At 37.3% G+C, this 18344-nt stretch overlaps 1 pseudogene; it reads right to left on the bottom strand.

Annotated features, from left to right (window-relative positions):
* Positions 1-17214: 17214 nt before the first annotated feature.
* On the bottom strand, positions 17215-18122 carry LOC121475032 (annotated as a pseudogene).
* Positions 18123-18344: the final 222 nt, after the last annotated feature.

Genomic DNA, 18344 nt, shown 5'->3' with positions numbered 1-18344 from the left:
TGTGATTTCGGCCCTAAAGGGCAAAATCATGGTCAATGAAAGGACATCTCTGGACTCATCCCCCCTCCTCAGCAGGATAAAGACACTTTCAGTGATGAGGGGCTAACCCTGCGGAAGACAGGCAATACTTGTGGTCAGATGGGCAAGACAAGAGCAGCAGGCAGAAACTGATGGACATTAATGCAGTTTAATAATTTTTTTAAACTTACCTTCAACTTTCTCATTGTCATGGGAGAGGCATCCTTTCCCATTCTCATGATGACCACTTTACCCATTTCTGACTTCGCTTATATCCCACTTCTCTTATATCTCACTGATATCAGGAAACCTAATCGCCCACCCATGGAAAAGAGAATATTTTTGTTACTTCCTTTAACTTTCCATTAAATGTACACCAGTCTCGATCCCTCTTTTCTGTCCTCCTAGCGCTAATATTTCTTCCTCTCTATTGGCTCCTTCTCTTCAACTATGTACGTGCTCAAAATTCTCATGCCCTATGACCAAACATTCTTTACACAAGTCTGCCTTCTCTTGAGGACACCAACATCACTCTCCTCTCTCTTCCATCGGTCAATTCTTAAAGGAAAGTGTGTTTCTGCTTTCTATTTTCTCAGCCCATTTCCATTGCTTGACCTACAGAAATTTAGCCTCTGTTCCTTTCTTTCTAATGATGCTCTTCCCACAATGGTCACTTCCATCTACTTCCTAATTTGCCAGACTGGTTTGCTCATCTCAATTTTCACTATATTTGATTTTGAAGTAATTATTGCCACCATTTTGTCTCTGGCAGTATTTTTAAGCATTGCCACCTATTCCATTCAGGCCTCAACATAATTCTGTGTATTGGGTATTACATTCCACATTTTATACAGAAGGAAGCAGGGGAAGATGGTCCAGATGGAGGAATTTGCTTCCTCTTTTAGTTTCTATAACACTAATTTCCCAATTTCCCATCTGGTTTGGGGACGACTTTTGGTCTCATTCCATCACTCCTTTACCTCTGTCCATTCCTTTGCTTCTCTCACTTGGGTACACAACATTTTTTCTCAGTGATCTAAGCCAATCTGCATTCATATCTTTGTGCCATCTCTGTGTTCCTGATCCACATTTTCAGCTGCATAATTAGTATCTCCACACTCATACTCAAGACACCAAACCTATCTTCCCAGCCATGTTTCTAGTAAACATTTGTAGAATCTATATCACATTTCAAGTATTGTTTGTTGCCCTGAGGACATTCAGGTGAGTAAAACACAGCCCTGTCCTTGAGGACCAGGAGATGGATTTGTAAATCATTATAGTATAAAAAATACGTATTATAACAGAAGTATCAGAAGTAGATCAAGAAGCAAGAGAAGGGAGCCTGTAGCTGCCTTATGGCCCAAAGAAAATTTCCCAGAAAAGATAAAAACTTTTCATATGACTTTGAAGGAGATTTCTAAGCCCACAGGGAAGAAAAAGATGTTTAGTGCAAAGGGCCCAGTTTATGGAAATGCACAGAGGTCCAGAGAGAGTGGCATACCTAAGAAAACCTATGGTATGCTAGTTTGGATGCTTAGGGATGACTAATCTGTATTGAGGTTGACAGTACTACCATTTATTAAATTATTTACCTGCCTTTTCCCTCTCCCAATAAATACTACATAATCAGTGTCATTTATTCCATTTCCCATTGGACTTTTGATCTTGTCATAATCTCCCTTTCCTCCTGTGGTCATTACCCTAGTTAAGGTTCTTTTCCTAAATCATTGTGGATAATTTATTGCTTGAGATATAAGGAAGAACTCTGCCTGCAGTGTTACCAAGCCCTTAACCTTGTTCAAAAGTAAATATGCTTACAAATCCATATGCCCTGATATACTTATGTAAAATTGTACTGGTTCAAAAACATAACGCTAACTTTTACCAATATGAAAGCAGTTAAAAGAAAGCCCTACCATTTTTTTTAATTCATGGAAGCTGGAAGTTCTTGTCCTCATACTTATCAGTATGGAGTGATCAGTGTCAGGGACCAGGTGAGTCTATCAAGTGAAAGAAGACTTAAAGGATCAATGAAGATGTCTCTGAGAAGCATTTTAGGAGAAGGATACGTCAATATGTCAGTAAAAGGATTTGAAATATGGTGATTACCAAACAAGCTTTGGAAGAAGCCAGAAAAGTGAGATCTGTTTTATTAGGAGAGATGGGGAGAAAAGGAAATAGTGATGAGTGACATATATACGTAGTCAAGCTGCTGGCTGTGCCATGTTCTGTGTTGAGATGCTTTTAACTTTTAATCCTCACCTTAACAAATGGCTTCTGTGCAATAATATTTATATCTCTGTATCTATAATTCATTTTCAAGGAGATTTGTAGATTTTGTTTGACTCTCATTCTAACTTTATAGGTAGGAATTACTGTTGTTTAGTTCACAAATGGAAGGAACTGTGGCAGTGTTTAAGAGGCTTGTTCAGGATGAAAGAGCAGGTTAAGAACCAATAGATCTGGAATCAGGTGTGTCATTTTGGAACTCTTACATGAGCCTGACTCCTAGCAATTATGGAGAGAACTGAAATTATGTACCAAACATAGGTTTACTGAAGGCTGATACTGAAAAATTTTGGAAGTCAATGTGAAAATTTGCAAACATGTTAAGATACATTTTCAAAATGATGTCTGAAAATTTTTAGACCCAATTTTTAAAAAAGATTTATTTATTTACTTTAGAGGGTATGGGGAGAGGAACTCTAAGCAGACTCCGCGCTGAGCATGGAGCCTGATGTGGGGCTCAATCTCAAGACTTGGAGAGCACAACCTGAGCCAAGAGTCAGATGCTTAACCAACTGTGCCACCCAGGGGCCCTAGTCCCAATTTTTGATTATACACTTTTATTTTCTGTGAATCTGTTCATTCAGGCACATTCCTAATTTCATATAGCTAGCTTATTATTTTCATATTGGCATAAATATATTTGTATGTATCACTATGCATTTCCTGATTTGGGATTTGGTATATTTGATTATCATATAAATACTACAGGTCTTAAAAATCTTTTGTATTTCTTATTCCTGCCAATACATCTCTTTTCCTCTTCTAAGCATTCAAATATTTAATACTTTTTGTTTTTAAGAATTAGTTTGACTGAGTATTAAAAGGAGGAAATATGTATTTCTCACAATACTGGGTCCCTTTTCATGGGCTGGAGTAACAGAGCCAAACGTTCCAGGTTCAAATGCCCTGCTAGAATCTTTAGACAGCTTCAAAATATCCAACACATATTAAAAGAAAAAGAAAAGGTTAACATCAATGATTCTTTAAATGTATCTTGTATAATTTACTAGGACTTGCGAGATTTCATAAATGTACTTGGTGCGATCTCCTGTGGGTGCTTTTTCAAGACTGGAACCATTGTGGCAGAACCGGAGACATGAGACAGTCTTATTAACCTCTTTTTCACCTGTGGCAGAAGTAGATGAGTGCCACCTTGCTGTGAGAGCAGTCTTCTAAATGCCAAGTCTTTTTTTAGTCTTCAGGGGAAGAAGTGCTATCTATTCAAGGTCAAAAAAGGGCCTTTTGAGACTTTCCTTTGAGCTCACTAAAATACTCTCTGTTGCAGTGGGAGGTGAAACCACCAAGGTAGCCAACAGACACAGAATTCTGTAGACAGAGCTTCTGAACTTTCACAGGCTTACTTATCTTTTTTAGCAATGCCTAATTTCAGATATACATGCATATTATCTAGAATTTTTTAATGGATTTCATTGGGGAAAAGAGTGTTATTTTTATGATGGCTTGTCAGTTTGACCTATTTGAGAGCAATTGCTACTCATGTCTCTCTCTTTGGGATTTTTAGAAAGCTCTGCTAACTAACTTTATCCATATTTTGAAACAACCCAGAAACTGAGGAAAGGGGGATGCGCTAAACATTGAGGTGGTGCTTACTTCTCTCTACCTTTCCTTTCTCCTACTGTATAGCTCTATTTTCAGAAAAAAAGATATTTATAGATCAAAAATTTAATTAAAATATTTATTTTTAAATTTCAAGTCAAAGGATTTGATTAGTATTTATCTTGCTTAAGCTGTCATCCATCCTGACTTTTTGAGAAAAAAATTGGTTCTTTTCCTAACATGATGGTACTTGACCATGGTTTGCAAAATTGTATTTAGTGATAAAATAATCTGAAATTGACTACAATCAGTTTATGAGTTCATCCCTAATCCCTGAGAAGAACACCAAAACTGAATCCACTACCAGAAAACATTAATATTTCTTAAAAGGATTCAGAGACTTTTAAAAAATGTATTATGACTGAAATATCTCTTGAATTTGGCCCCACTAATATCCCCCCCACACACACACAACCTTTGGCTAATTCTCTAAGTATTAATTGTATGAAAATATATAATGTGGTGATGACCACAGAGGACAAAATTCTTCCACAATATTTTAGATTCAGTAGGTATTACTGACAGGTAATGGTGAGGATGGGGCATTGGATGAAAATTATGAAAATTAAGTAATATTTTAGAAAAGTAAATTAATTAATTTTCAGAGAACACAGATAACCTGAGAATAATAGAGTTAATCCTTTGGGTTTGGAAATACAGAAGCTTTTTAAAGCAATTTTGAATTAACCAGTTTGTCGACTAAATACCACTCTCCATTCCTTTTGTAAATTATACCAATTGATGTCCATGGCATATATAAGGTGCACATGGATACTAGGCCACTCTCTGGCCAGCCCACATATTTCTGGTACTTCACAGTGAGTTGTATACTTACTAAGAGTAAGTTGTGATTGTTAGTGCCAAACCTGTTAGCGCCCAATGTGTATGACATTGAAATTATGACACTTAGTATAAATAAACCAATGAAATACAAGTTTGAAGAGTTCTGGTTTCTGTGGAATCTAAGTTTCATACTTTTGAAATACTTGATTAAAATGAATTGTTTCTATAGCTCTTGCCATATTAGGTATAGATAAGAACACTGAAAGATGGGTGTGATTAGGGGACGTTCTCTCTTTAGTTGCTTCACAAGTGCCTTAAAGATTTTGCTCCACGTTTAGGAAAATGAAACTAAAACTGGAGGATGATACACTATTGGTTTGGGGAAGAACTATGATGTGGAGCTCTGACCATCTTATCTCTGCTTAATAAAAAAGCCTTAGCTCTACTGAAAAAATTGGCAAATGTACATATATTTGTTTCATAAAAGTTAAAATGTTTAAGATGTACATATTACTTGTATGCTTACTCATTTCAAACTGGCTCTTTGATTAGCTGAACAACTACTAGTTCCAATCATGTTAGATAAGTGAGCACCCTCCCTACCTAGGTTCAAAGCAGTATGTCATAAATAAGCATCTTTGGCATTTATAAAACTTCTTCATGGGACTTGTAAGGCCAATTAAGGTGGGTGGGGAAAAACATTAAGTATCTCAGGAGACAGAAATCTAATAAAATTGCTGCCACTAAAACACAAAGAGAATAGTTATTTTGGGAATTTACTAAATAGAGGGCATAAAGATTACTTCAATCAAAATGCCTGTGGTAAATGCTGAGACTCCCTTCAAAAACTGGAAAAGGAGAAACAATGAAAAATAAATCTTCTCTGAAACACAAAATATGTGCTTCAGAAAAAAGAGACAAAGGATCAGAGAGACAGAATATATAACATGAGGGAGGGAGGGAAAGAGGAGGTCAACGGGGGTGGAGGGAGGAAGGAGAGGAAGAGAGAGCATGCGAATAAGAAAATATCAGAAAAAGAGAGAGAAAGAGATATGGCAATAAAATGCACATTCAAATATTCTCAAGGATCCTACCTGGTCCTCAATTTTTATGTTTTTGTTTGTTCCGCTAGAAATTCATCTATTTATTCAAGACTGAGTACAGGAGTTACTGACCTTTTTAGTAAAATCACTGTTAACATTTTTTAATGGAGCTTGGAGACCCAAATTATAAATCATCTAACATTATTAGGAAATTTAAAATTTTGTGAGCCATTCTTTATTGTCTCATCAATCTAGAAAAGCAAAAGGGTCTATCTTTGTCATAGGTAAGGTTCTCTGGGTAATAGTCCCTGAGGTGGAGACAAGCATGCTGACAATTTATTAGAGAATGTTGTCAGGGTCAGCCAGTAGGGAAGGGAAGAGAAGGGAGCAGGACTGAGTAGAGGGAGTAGATGGACTGTGGTCCAATTACAGAAAGGTCTACCAAGGGATGTAGGACTTTATACTTCCTCCATATTCCCCTCAATGATTGCTCCTGAAGACCAGCTAGGATCCATGATCTAGTTCTACTTTGGGGTCAGTGTGGTTTAGGTGGGAAATTGTAGTCATTGGAGATAGACAGACCTGGTTTCCAGTATTAACTTTATCATGAGCCATGTGGTTTTGAACTCACTATTGTACTTCTCACAGTCCATTTCCTCATTTTAAAACGCAGGTGATAATATCTATTACACAGATTTGGGGTGAGTGGGGATAGGATAAAAGTAGTTAATATTTATAAAAGACTGGCAAAGTAGTAGATGCTCAATAAATATTGGCTTCCTCCCACCACTTTCCAAGAAGCCAAAGTGCTTGAAATAGATAGTGTATTTTTCACCGGGGTAATTTTCTCTTTATATACTCCCTATTCCATTTGCCATTTGGAGAAGGGAAACTAACAATATTTTCCAAGCTGTGTAATTTAATGTGCTACTGGTTATGTTCCTGAGAAAGAATTTTTTATGAAGTTTTCGCAGAAGAAAAAAGCAAAATAAACGAAATAGTATTTTTTTTAACTCACTGCAATCAGAGAGATTGAAAGACAGAAAAAGAGTATTTCTGTCACCACTGAAGATGTTTTATGACCTCCTTCCCTGCTCCTACGTGTCTAGGGCTTCTGTCCTACTACCCCACCACTCAAGCCACACTCCTTCCTCAAAGGAGCTTGTGTCTTTTAGACCATTGGTGGCTAAGCCCTGCTGAACTTGAAACAGATTATTACCATAGTGCTCAGAGTTTGGCTCCTCAGCATCAAACTGTAATGGGAGACTGTGAGAGATGTAAATTCCCAGCTCCCAACCCAGATCTATTGAATCAGCAACTCCAGAGGTAGTGCCCAACAATCTGTATTTTAACAAGTCTCCCAGCTGACTTTAAAACACACTAAGGTCTGAGAACTACTGGAACAGTGTATTAATCAGTGTTCCAGCAGGAAATAGATACTGTGTTCAAGTTAGGATAACTCAAGAAAAGTTTAATAAAGTATTTGTTTTATAAAAGTTGGCCAGGTTGTTAGAGAAGTAGAGAGGACAGTGGGATACCTGGGAGACTGTAACAGCAAAGCTGTTGCTATACCTAGGCCTGAAGGGATAAGGGGAATAAGAGGTTACTGGAACCCAAAATGAGGGTCTTGTGGAGATGATGCCCTAACAGGAGCTGAAACCATTGGCACAAAGACCAGGTCCCACAACAGGGAGATTTATCACGCCTGCCTTTGGCCCAGGGCATGGTCCTGGAGTCCCAGGATCGAGTCCCGCATCGGGCTGCCTGCATGGAGCCTGCTTCTCCCTCTGCCTGTGTCTCTGCCTCTCTATCTGTGTCTCCCATGAATAAATAAATAAATTTTTTAAAAAATAATAAAAATAGAATAAAATGGGCAAATGGAAGAGATCTGATACAAGTAATAAATCTTAAATGTCAATAATAATTTTTAGTCATTTAAAAGTTCTGATCCCCTTAATTGTAGCTTTTCAAAACAGTTATTTCTGACTTACTTTAGAAGTAATCGTCTTGTGACTCCCAGCGGGTACTCTTTACTTTTATTTTTAAAAATTATTATTGGCAAGTCCGAAAAATATGTGAAACCCTTGAGGTTAGTAATAAACCTGGGTTCAGATGCCATCATTTTTCTCTTTTCCTGGTGCTTATTTATCATCACAGGTATTGCTTCATTTAAAAGACAAAATATGCCTGTGGCAAGAAATGAAAGTATTAGTGAGGCTAGAAAGCCATAGGACTTTCTACATGCTGATGTGTATTGGCACAAGAGTTTTGGAAACCAGTTTGACACTACCTAAAACACTTTGAACCTATACCCACTAACAGCAATTCCACTTACATTTATCCTAGATCAGCTCATATCTATACAATTAACAAGGTGGCATTGTTTGTAATAACTAGAAAATTAGCACTCCTCAAAGTTCATCAAAAGTAGATCGTTAATAAAAAAGCAAAAATAAATTGGAAATATATTCATATCAAATAATTGCAACAGAAATAAATGAACTGCAGTTAAGCACATCAACATTGGATGAACCTCTCACATGTCTTTTTACATGAAATAAACAAGTCAACAAAATATACATATAATATTATTTCATTTACAAAAAGTTCAGAAGTAGATAAAACCATTTAGGGATGCATCCATATATGTATGGTAAAATTAACAAGAAACAAGGTATTGGTTAACATAAAAGTCAGGATTCCGGTTATATGTGGTTATATAGGGATTATACATTGCAAAGTTGTTGAAACACAAATAGGCATTTAACTTTAGATTGATACGATGGATCAGCTGGCACCTCTGGAGTATTTCACCTTGATGAAGGTACACGTTTAATGTGTTAATTTTAGATTTTTCTAGTTCTTGGGGTGTTGGGGCAATACCCAATTTTCTGTACTTTCTAGAAATGATCTTCCCCTTTGATTGGCAACTATTTCCAATGCATATTTTTTACCCTCTTTACTTATCTTATTTCCTTTTGGAAACTGATTTCCAGAGAAAAGAGCCACACTGACTTTCTACCAATAGTTAAATAAATTGGCTTAAGTATAAATATATTTTTGTTCACATAGAGTTCTCACAATTACCACAACAAAAAATTTTATCATGTAAACTTTCAAATAGGCAAAAAAATGAGAGAACATATAATGAGTCTCCATGCACTCCTCACCCAGCTTCAACAATTATCAATGTTTTGCAAAACATTTTCTTCTTATAATGAAATTTATATTTTAATAAACAACACTGACTTTCTTGAGTGCTAGTTTATGTGTAGAAGTAGAATGAGCATATTTTGAAATTTAATGGATTTGAAATATGTTTCAGTTCATTGCTTACATCACTTCTGCGATTTGGAGCATTTTTAGTTATTTTTATGTAGTAGAATAAATTGCATTTTTAATAGTATCTCATATGGTTGCCTGAGGTAACACATTCTCACTCTGCATTATAATTCAGTAAGAAAATATATTATTTTTTCCTAAAATCAAACATCAGTGTTCTGGATGGAATTAAGATTTAAGGCCTGAAATTTAAAATTATTATTTGGCTGATATTCAACAGTTTCTAATGGGTGGTAGTTAAGATATGATTATAACTATTAACAGAAAAAAATTAATTTTCCTCTATTTGTAGACACTTTCACTTTTGTTATATTAACTTTATACCTTTGGGTTATTAGATATGAGATATTATATTTGCACATAATAATATCAACAGACCTTTTGTTCCTCTAAGTCTAATACTTCTAACTAGTTTCAAGTATAAGGAAGGGAAAGAAATGCTCTACTCTCCACTGCAGATAGTTATCCTGCAGAAGAATGAAGCAGACCAAATGTGAATCTTAAAAGGAATTTAAAAAATTTAACCACAACAGTGGATTAGCCATAGTAATTACTGAACTGAGCCTATATATTATATGGTAATACTCAGACAGTCCCCAAATTTCATTCAGGGCCAGAGGACATAGGAACCCTCACAGTGTACTTTTAAAAGTGCAATGAGAATAAAAATAAAATTGCTTTTGATTAAAAATAAAATTGCTTTTGATTATCATATAATAAATTCTCCTTTGTATACATAGTGGTTGCTCATATAAATGATCAAAGAAGGCTGGGGCTCAGTTTTGATGGCAGAAATCACCAACACCATGTAGCCCTACTCACAAGCTTTATCAAGTACTAAAAACATGAGAAGAGCATCAACATGGATACATACAAGTGATCATGATCTCCCCATCCTCCTTTCATTCCTCATGAGGATGTATCCAGGTTGATGATGACCCAGGTCAGGAAGAGGAATATTCTTAGTCTAAGGGGACCAAAATAGTGGGCTACACTAGACTTTAAGCTTCACTCCTGAAAGGGCCACACTAAAACCCATGTGATTATGATTCCATGTAAGTCAATAATTATGTTATTCATCAAAACCATGGTGTTCAAGCTGTCCACATTACAAGTCCTGGAATCTTGCTGAACATTCTAAATGTAAAATTGTCTTTTCTGTGCATATGCTGAAAGTTACACACATTAGATAAAGAAATATTACCTGCTGTCACATACTGCAAACTGTGAAATAGCTCAAACACAATAGAAGTTTAGTTTCTACATAACTTCCAAAATTGGTGTTCCTGATTGGTAGGTAGCTCTTTTCCATGTGGTGATTCAGGGCTCTGGGCTTGTTCCATTTTATGGCTTCGTCATCTTCAGCCCATGGCTTCCAATGCCACTGTGCTTGTTTCATCAAGCTAGGAAATGGGGAAAAGGCTTGGAGTTTTTATGAGCTAGGCCTGAAATTGGCATCCATAACTTCTGTTTCCAGATACTATTGGGTAGCATTATGTCGTATGGCTGCCTGCAGCCTTATGAATAGCACAGAGAAAGCCAGAGAAAGCGGAAATGGGTTCTGTGGACAGCTGGCTATCTTCAACCACAATTATACACTTTCTTCTCTGTGTCTATTGGGTCCAGGTGTTTTCCATTTACCTCTACCTAGGGCCTTTCCATGAAGAAACTTAGCCATGACTTGCCACACAACAAAGTTAAGATATTCATTCAACTTTATGTAATTAGTTCCCCATGGCTTTTGGTGTCAAGGACTAATAATATCTAATTCTTCTTGAAGAAATCGTTAAGATTTAAAGAAGAAATAGAAAGGGCACTAATTTTGGAGAACTAATGTAGCAGCTTAATATTTGCTCATTAGAGTCCATCATTGCCAACAGATTTTGTTCTTTGAAATAATTTTCATAATTACTTGACTAAATTCCTCCATGAAAATAAATGGTGACAATTAACTCAAATTTTGCTTTAGGATGTAGATAATTAGTGGGTCTGTGTTTTCCAAATGTCTTTGTCATGAGGGCAGAGAAGAGAATTCTAAATTCTTTCCTTGCAAAAGGGCAGCACTGAACTATACACAGAGCCTGATGTTTGGAATCATGAAATCTGCATGGCACCTGGACACTCAATTTCCGTGTGATTTTAGAACAGTCACTTCACTATTCTGAATAACATGATTCCATTTACAAAATATCTCTTACAGATAAGTCCTGAGGATCATATTAGGATGATATCAGATGATATCAATAGAAATATTTTTGAAAACTTAAAAAAGATGCTATATGAGTTCCAGGTGATATTTCCATTTTTTTTTTTACCTACTCTTAAAGACTGATAAAAAGAACATAAAATGACACCCTGGTTAAACAGAGATCTTTCACTTGGCCTCTAGCAGACCTTATTTTTATGAGGATTGTTTACTTCTGGCTATCTTCTGAATGCTACTTGCCAATGCCTTGAAGTTGTCCCTGTGTTAAGTGTTAGGGCTGGTCTCGTGGTCTCCCCTAGGACTCTCCTCCTGGAAATCTGGACTTGTTTCACTATCATGGGCAGAGGAATGAGCTCTCCTGAATGAATAACCTAAGGCTTCCCTGTGAAGGTTCCTTTTGTGGTTTGAGAGTCACCAACAGGAATGTGAACATTTTAACTTAAACCTGGATATACAGGCACATTCAAAAATAAGAATCATTTATCTGGAGTTATTAATAAGAAGTAAAACTACTTCATGCTTTATTGAGTAGAGCTCTAGCTATCTCTGGGGAGGAGAATTTAATGATTTTCCTTCTGAGAATCACTTTTCTATTGATCCTTTACATAAACAAATATATATTTTTTGCCTTAGGGAAAAATCAGATCAGAGAAATGAAATGTCTTACTGGACTAATATTTGAAAAATGAATTAAAAATGTTAGAGTGTAACAACTCCTTTTTATGGTTCATAAAATCCCTAGTATCCTTAAGAGTATCCATAATTAATACCTTTAAAAATCTCTGAGTTTATATTGTTACTTTAGTTAGGTAAAATTTAAATAACTCTACTAACAAGACTTAAATTTTTTTTTTTTTATTAAAAACAATTTCATTTTCTCAGGGAATTAATAGCTGGCTTGGCTTAGGAATGTTGGAACTGTTCACAGCATTTTAAGTAGAAACTATGAAAGGAACTGCAGAGCCAAAAAAAAAAAAAAAAAGAAGTAATGCAATAAGAGGAATATTTTGTGTTGATTTTGCCTTTGGCTTTTCCTTCTTAATACCTGCATTACTATCAACTCTCAATTAGGATAAAGCACTTGCTCCAGCTACTGGAACTCTTTCAGCAGCTGGTTCTTGAACACCTACTGTGTGCTGGACACTCTGTAGGTCACCAAGTATATGGTACTAAAGCCACCTGCAGGGACCATTCTAACCTGAAGTTGGAAAATCTTATGATGCTCTTAGGGCAACATCAATCCTTGAAGGTGTTTCATATTGAGAAAAGAAAAGAATACTTCTAAAAGAGAAAAAAATGATGACAAAACTATTGCCCCAAATTTTTCCTCAAAAAAAAGAAAAAGAAAGAAAAGAGGAAGGAAGGACTCAGAATTTTTAAAAACCTGCCCTGAGAATTGTGTCCTTTATCAACTGATATTTTTGAAATCAATATTATTAACCATTGACATCATTGTCTAAATAGCTTTCATAAAAGTTAATAGTTTAGAAATAATAGCTGACAGTTAAATGTCACAATGTGAATTATAGAACCTATGTAGACTTCTGAATCTTCTTTCTCAAGCTAACTGAAGCTTTCCTATCGAAAGGAAAAGAAAAAATGTACCAATAGGTACATTTTTTCCCCTTTAGGCAAAATGTCTCATAAATTGAGATTCATTGAAATGTATACCTAGATTTTGGTGTCTTCATGAACTATAAAGGCCTAAGATTATTGCCTCAAAAAGGAAAAGTAAATTAGTTAATTCTGACTTTTTTAGCTGTGACTTCAATCTTCTATGATTCCTAATTTCATTATGGAGGATTATATTGAAAATCATCCCAATATCCATCATGCACTTCAATATCCATAAATTATGCCATTTCTAATTTCAGATCAGTCGTTTATCCTTTCTTTCTTGATACCTCTAATCAGTTGCCTTACAAGACTTCAGCAATACTGACAATGAGTCAAGGTCTTGTATTATCAGTCTCTGTCCCTGTAATCTAGTTCTGAGTGAGAAAGAAATCTTTAGGAGACTGGAATAAACTGCCTTCCTCTCTGTAACTTCTGCTTTCCTTCTGATATTGGTTGTCCCCTGGAGCTTAGTAGTATGGATTCAGCCTTCTGTATGGGAGAGTGGTGAGCTGTAGCACCTGTCACTCATTATTCAGGAGGTTATCTTTCTGGCCACAGTGTATCCCCATTTTTCTCACCATTCCATGTACTTCTCATCAAAACTGGGCCCTTGGCCAGGCAGGAGATTATTCCTGTATGCAAGAGGACACTTTTAAAATCAAGGCTATGCAAGCTGAAATCTTCACACCAGGCAGTGCTTTGTGAAATTGCATGAGAATATCTTCTAGTGTTGATCATTGGACTCACTATTATCTCCTACGACTTGCGTGTTTTCTAGTACTTGAATTGTCTCATAAGATAGGCAGGGCTGTGATTGATATTCAGATATAGCTTGCAGGTATCACCCACTATACATTTGCAATGACTAATTTACATAGAGTTGGTTACTATTTTTGAGTAGAAAAACATAAATAGTTTCAATAACTGGGGCTCAGAGAGAAAACTTATGGTAAGAAAAGAGTCTGACACAGTGAGAGATATTCTGGGACAAGGTCTGAAAATTGGAGAAGGAAGAAAATCAAAGCACCCAGAGGTGCTTAGGTGGCTCAGTTGGTTGAGCATCAGACTCTTGATTTCAGTTCAGGTCATGGTCTCTGGGTTGTAGGATGGAACCCACTAAATAGGGCTCCCTGCTCATCCGGGAGTCTCCTTCTTTCCCTCTCCCTCTGCCCTTCCCCCTGCTTGTTCTTTCTCTCTCTCTCAAATAAATAAAATATTAAGAATCGGAGAAGGACAAACAGTGTATGTTCTCATTCATTTGGGGAATATGAATAATAGTGAAAGGGAATATAAAGGAAGGGAAAAGAAATGTTGGGAAATATCAGGAAGGGAGACAGAACATAAAGACTCCTAACTCGGGGAAACGAACTAGGGGTGGTGGAAGGGGAGGAGGGCGGGTGTTGGAGGGGAATGGGTGACGGGCACTGAGGTGGACACTTGATGGGATGAGCACTGGGTGTTTTTCTGTATGTTGGTAAATTGAACACCAATAAAAATTAATTAAAAAAAAAAGATTTATTTATTTATTTTAGGAGAGGGAGGGGCAGAGACAGAGGGAGAGAAGCAGATTCCCCGCTGAGCAGGGAGCCCAATGTGGTGCTCAATCCTAGGACACTGGATCGTGACCCAAGCTGTAAGCAGACGCTAAACTGACTGAGCCACCCAGATGCCACTAAATAAATCTTTTTTTAAAAAAATCACCTAACCAAGTCCTTCCCCTAGTGTAATAGCCCTCAGGGAAAAAACATGTTATAATTTCAAAATGAGAGCAGCACCCTCAGGCCCAACATTTGAACTGTGTAACATAACAGAGAGGGGGGATTTTTCTTTTCCTGTCTTAAAGCAGCCTGAAGAACTGTCCTTATCAGTCTCAGTGTGGGGAGCATCTGTGGCCAGTAGCTATGATTAAGATTTCACAGTAGCTATGATTAGAGGCAAGAGGCACTCTGTTCTCATCCATAGGTATGTTTAAACACTCCATGGGAGTTTCTAATAATTACTGCCTGTAAAGAATAGAAGGTGCCAAGATGATTCACCCATTAGCTTGCCTTCCCAGCCCCATTTCTACACATACCTATTTCCAATGATCTCGTCCTCCACCCAGCCTTAGTCATCCACCCTAGTGATCAAGACCTTCTTGTCTCCTTGTCCTTGTCATTGGCAATAACTGTTCTTCTGTAATAAACAAAAAAACTTTGGATTTTATCTCACACTAATTTGCTCATGAGTACCATTTTCATCTGGTCTAGAACTTTTCTTTTCCTATAATATAACTATCCCTCTCTTCTGCATCACCAATGTTTCCCTCTCAATTCAGCATATACAAATGCTATAAAATCTCCAATAAAAAGTTACAATTCTATTCCTTTAACAGTAGACCCTCTTCAACTGCTACCACATTTCTCTGCTCCTCCTTATGGTTTACGTCTTTTAAAAGCAATGATGTCCATTTCCTTACATAACACTTTCTTCCCCCATCCAGTCTCCATCACCCCACAAAACTGTTCCTTTCAATTTACCAATGACTTTCATGTTACCAAACACTGAGGCCAATTCCCAGCCCTCATTTAATGTGGCCTCGTACTGTCATTTGGCATTATTGCTCACTGTCTTCTTGGAATACCTCTGAATTGTTGTTGCAAGGCATTGTTCTTTTTTCTTCTTTATTACTTTTCTTCTTACTGCTTCTTACCAGTCTCTCTGTTTTTTCTCGTTTTTTTTCTCTTTTCTCATGTCTCTTCCCAATATCTAATGCTAGAGAATGGTCTTTTATTTTTAATTGTCTTTTTTCTTTCCTATACTTATTCCCAGGGTGATCTCTCCTTTCCCAATGGCTTTAGATATCATTTATATGCTTAATCCCCAAATTCATATCTCTAGTCTAACCTTCTCCTTGAGTTTGATTAGAATGTTTATTGGATCCATATATACAAATGTCTAGAAGACACTTAGCAGCTGCAAACTGCACTCTGGATTTCCTCTCCTCTCTTCCCTAAGCTTGTTTTTTTCCTTGGAGTTCCCTATGTCATCAAATGCCACTAAACAGAACCTCTATTCATGGGTCAGAATTTTTTTTTTGGGGGGTCAGAATTTTTTTTTTGGGGGGTCAGAATTTTTTTAAAACATTTTTAACATTTATTGAGGATTCTTGCCCAAATCTGTCCATATCCTAGTGGTCCTAATGGTTACAAACTTTCTTACTCTACTACTCCTTCCAGTACATTAGAGGGGGAAAAAATATTCATAATCTCTAAATCCACAACAATAAAACAATGTTGGAAACTGCCATAAGAACACAAGTGAAAAAAAATCTTTTCTAAGAACCGCAGGACTATAAATTTAGGAAGGACACAAAAAATTCTAAATGAATCAAACTCATCAAATAATATACATTAAATGTATAGCTTTTTTTAAATGTTACTCATACTTCATTTGAGTGGTTTTAAAAAAGAATCATGCCAAAGAAAATCATGATTTTTAGCTTAATCCTGAGTTAAGAATATTGAGAATTTGCCCACAATGCATATGGTCTCCTATATACAATAGATGATTTTATATACAATTTAAAATCCAATATATTATGAATTTATGATTCAGAAGTACCCTTAAATATTTTTAAGCAGTAGAAACACACAAGATAGTTACAAGTAGAAATAATACCCACAAAGTATTCCGTATTGTTATCCCAGAGACATACCATAGAGGTCTCAGGTTATTAAGAAAACATCAAAAAATATTTTCTATATTAAGAGTATGTTTTTGGGAGTGGGAAAGAATAACAGCTTTCCCTTTGGTTTAAAATAGTCAACAGCCTGAAGTCACAAACCTAAGAAGGTGTAGTCGTCTCTGGAGGAGTTGGAATTGCAGAGAAATCCAACGTGGAAGCACACCTGTACTTTCCACTCCACCCCCCACCCCCAAACCCTCTGCCAGGCGAGGCTCAGGTTCCCACTTTAAAAGAAGTTAAGGTCACTTCTATTTCAGAAGAGTAAACGTTTGGTCGTTTGGTAGTATGAATGACTTTTTCTTCTTATTAAGTAGGATGAATGGCAATTTCTGAAATGCTCTTCCAATTTAAAATCTAAGAGCTCCTGCATCTCAACCCATGAAGCCTCAGGCCCCATGGAGGTTGGAGGGTAACATCTGCAATGCACTAGGCTGTGCCCCTGTAACCAGGAAGCGTGCAGGGTGTGAGCAGCCTATAGTCCGACCATCAGTCACCACGGAGTTGATTGTAGTTCCCTTTGTACCATTGATTATAATCACAGCTGTGTCCCTTTCCCTGCTATCGAAAGCTCATTGAAGGCTTTTCATTAACACCTTATTCCTGCGAACACATTTGGGGCACAGCATATTATCCTCCAGCTGTGGAGGTGGAAAGTTACAAGCGGGGAGCAAGAGGAGGGCGCATACTCTCCCCCGCTTTTCAGGCACCCAAGCTTATCCTGCATGAAATTGCAGGTGAACCCAACCTTCTGTGCCTGCAGGCATACTTCTCCCATGGACCACACACCACTTGGCACCGTGGGCCTCCTGTGGCGATGCCACTGTCTCCATCTTCCCAGCCCTGGCTGCAATTCTGGACCAGGAGGCAAACACGGAATCTGGGGCCGAAGTGGTCACAACAACAGTATTGACCCCCTCCAGGAGAGCATCAGACTCCTCAGGGGGGCAGCCACTTCAGGAGGGTAGGTTCCATCAGAAGGTATCTTTGTTCCAGGACTTTCTAGAGACATTTCCCCCTTGTCCATCATCAACTTTCTTTGTGTCTGGGTGAGAATCTTGGCCTCCTCTGCGGTGACAGGAATGTTCTTCTTTTGATCTGGGTAAGCATATTCACAGATTCGCTTATATACATCTAATTTCTGGCCTTTGGTGCTCAGCTTGAGTTCTTGGCACCAGGCCTGCAGGATGTCTCGGTGAAGCAAGTTGGCTGGTGGCAGTTTCAAAGGTAATGGAGGAACTGGGATTTTCTTCCGAATTCTTACTCTTGTACTCTCTTGTGCTGTCTTTTCTGAACAGGAAGCTTTGCCTTCTTTCATAGATCTCTTCCATTTGGTCCCACTTGCTGAGGTTCCTGGTAACTTTGGTTCACCATACACCCGCTGTTTCTCTTTGGCTTCTTCCGATACAGGTTGGGATTGGCCAGCCAGATAGTCTTCCCCCCACTTCGTGGAGCTCTTTTTGCTTTTTGCTTTCTCCATATCCAAAGAGAAGTCAAGGTTGACAAAAAGTCTTACTCCTGAAATGGGTCATAATTCTGTTACAAAGACTAGCAGAGACAGAGGGATGTAACGTGGTGGTTGAACCCTCCAGTTTATTTATTCATATTCGAGGCACCAGCTTCTTAATTACCCTCCAGCCATATGTTATGCTTCTAACTAATGGCTGCATCTGTAGAAGAAAACAAACACTTTCCCATAATG

Source organism: Vulpes lagopus, chromosome 13 (assembly GCF_018345385.1).
Source record: "Vulpes lagopus strain Blue_001 chromosome 13, ASM1834538v1, whole genome shotgun sequence".
Classification (NCBI taxonomy): domain Eukaryota; kingdom Metazoa; phylum Chordata; class Mammalia; order Carnivora; family Canidae; genus Vulpes; species Vulpes lagopus.
Note: the sequence above shows the minus strand (reverse complement) of the source record. Positions and strands in the feature narration are given on the sequence as shown.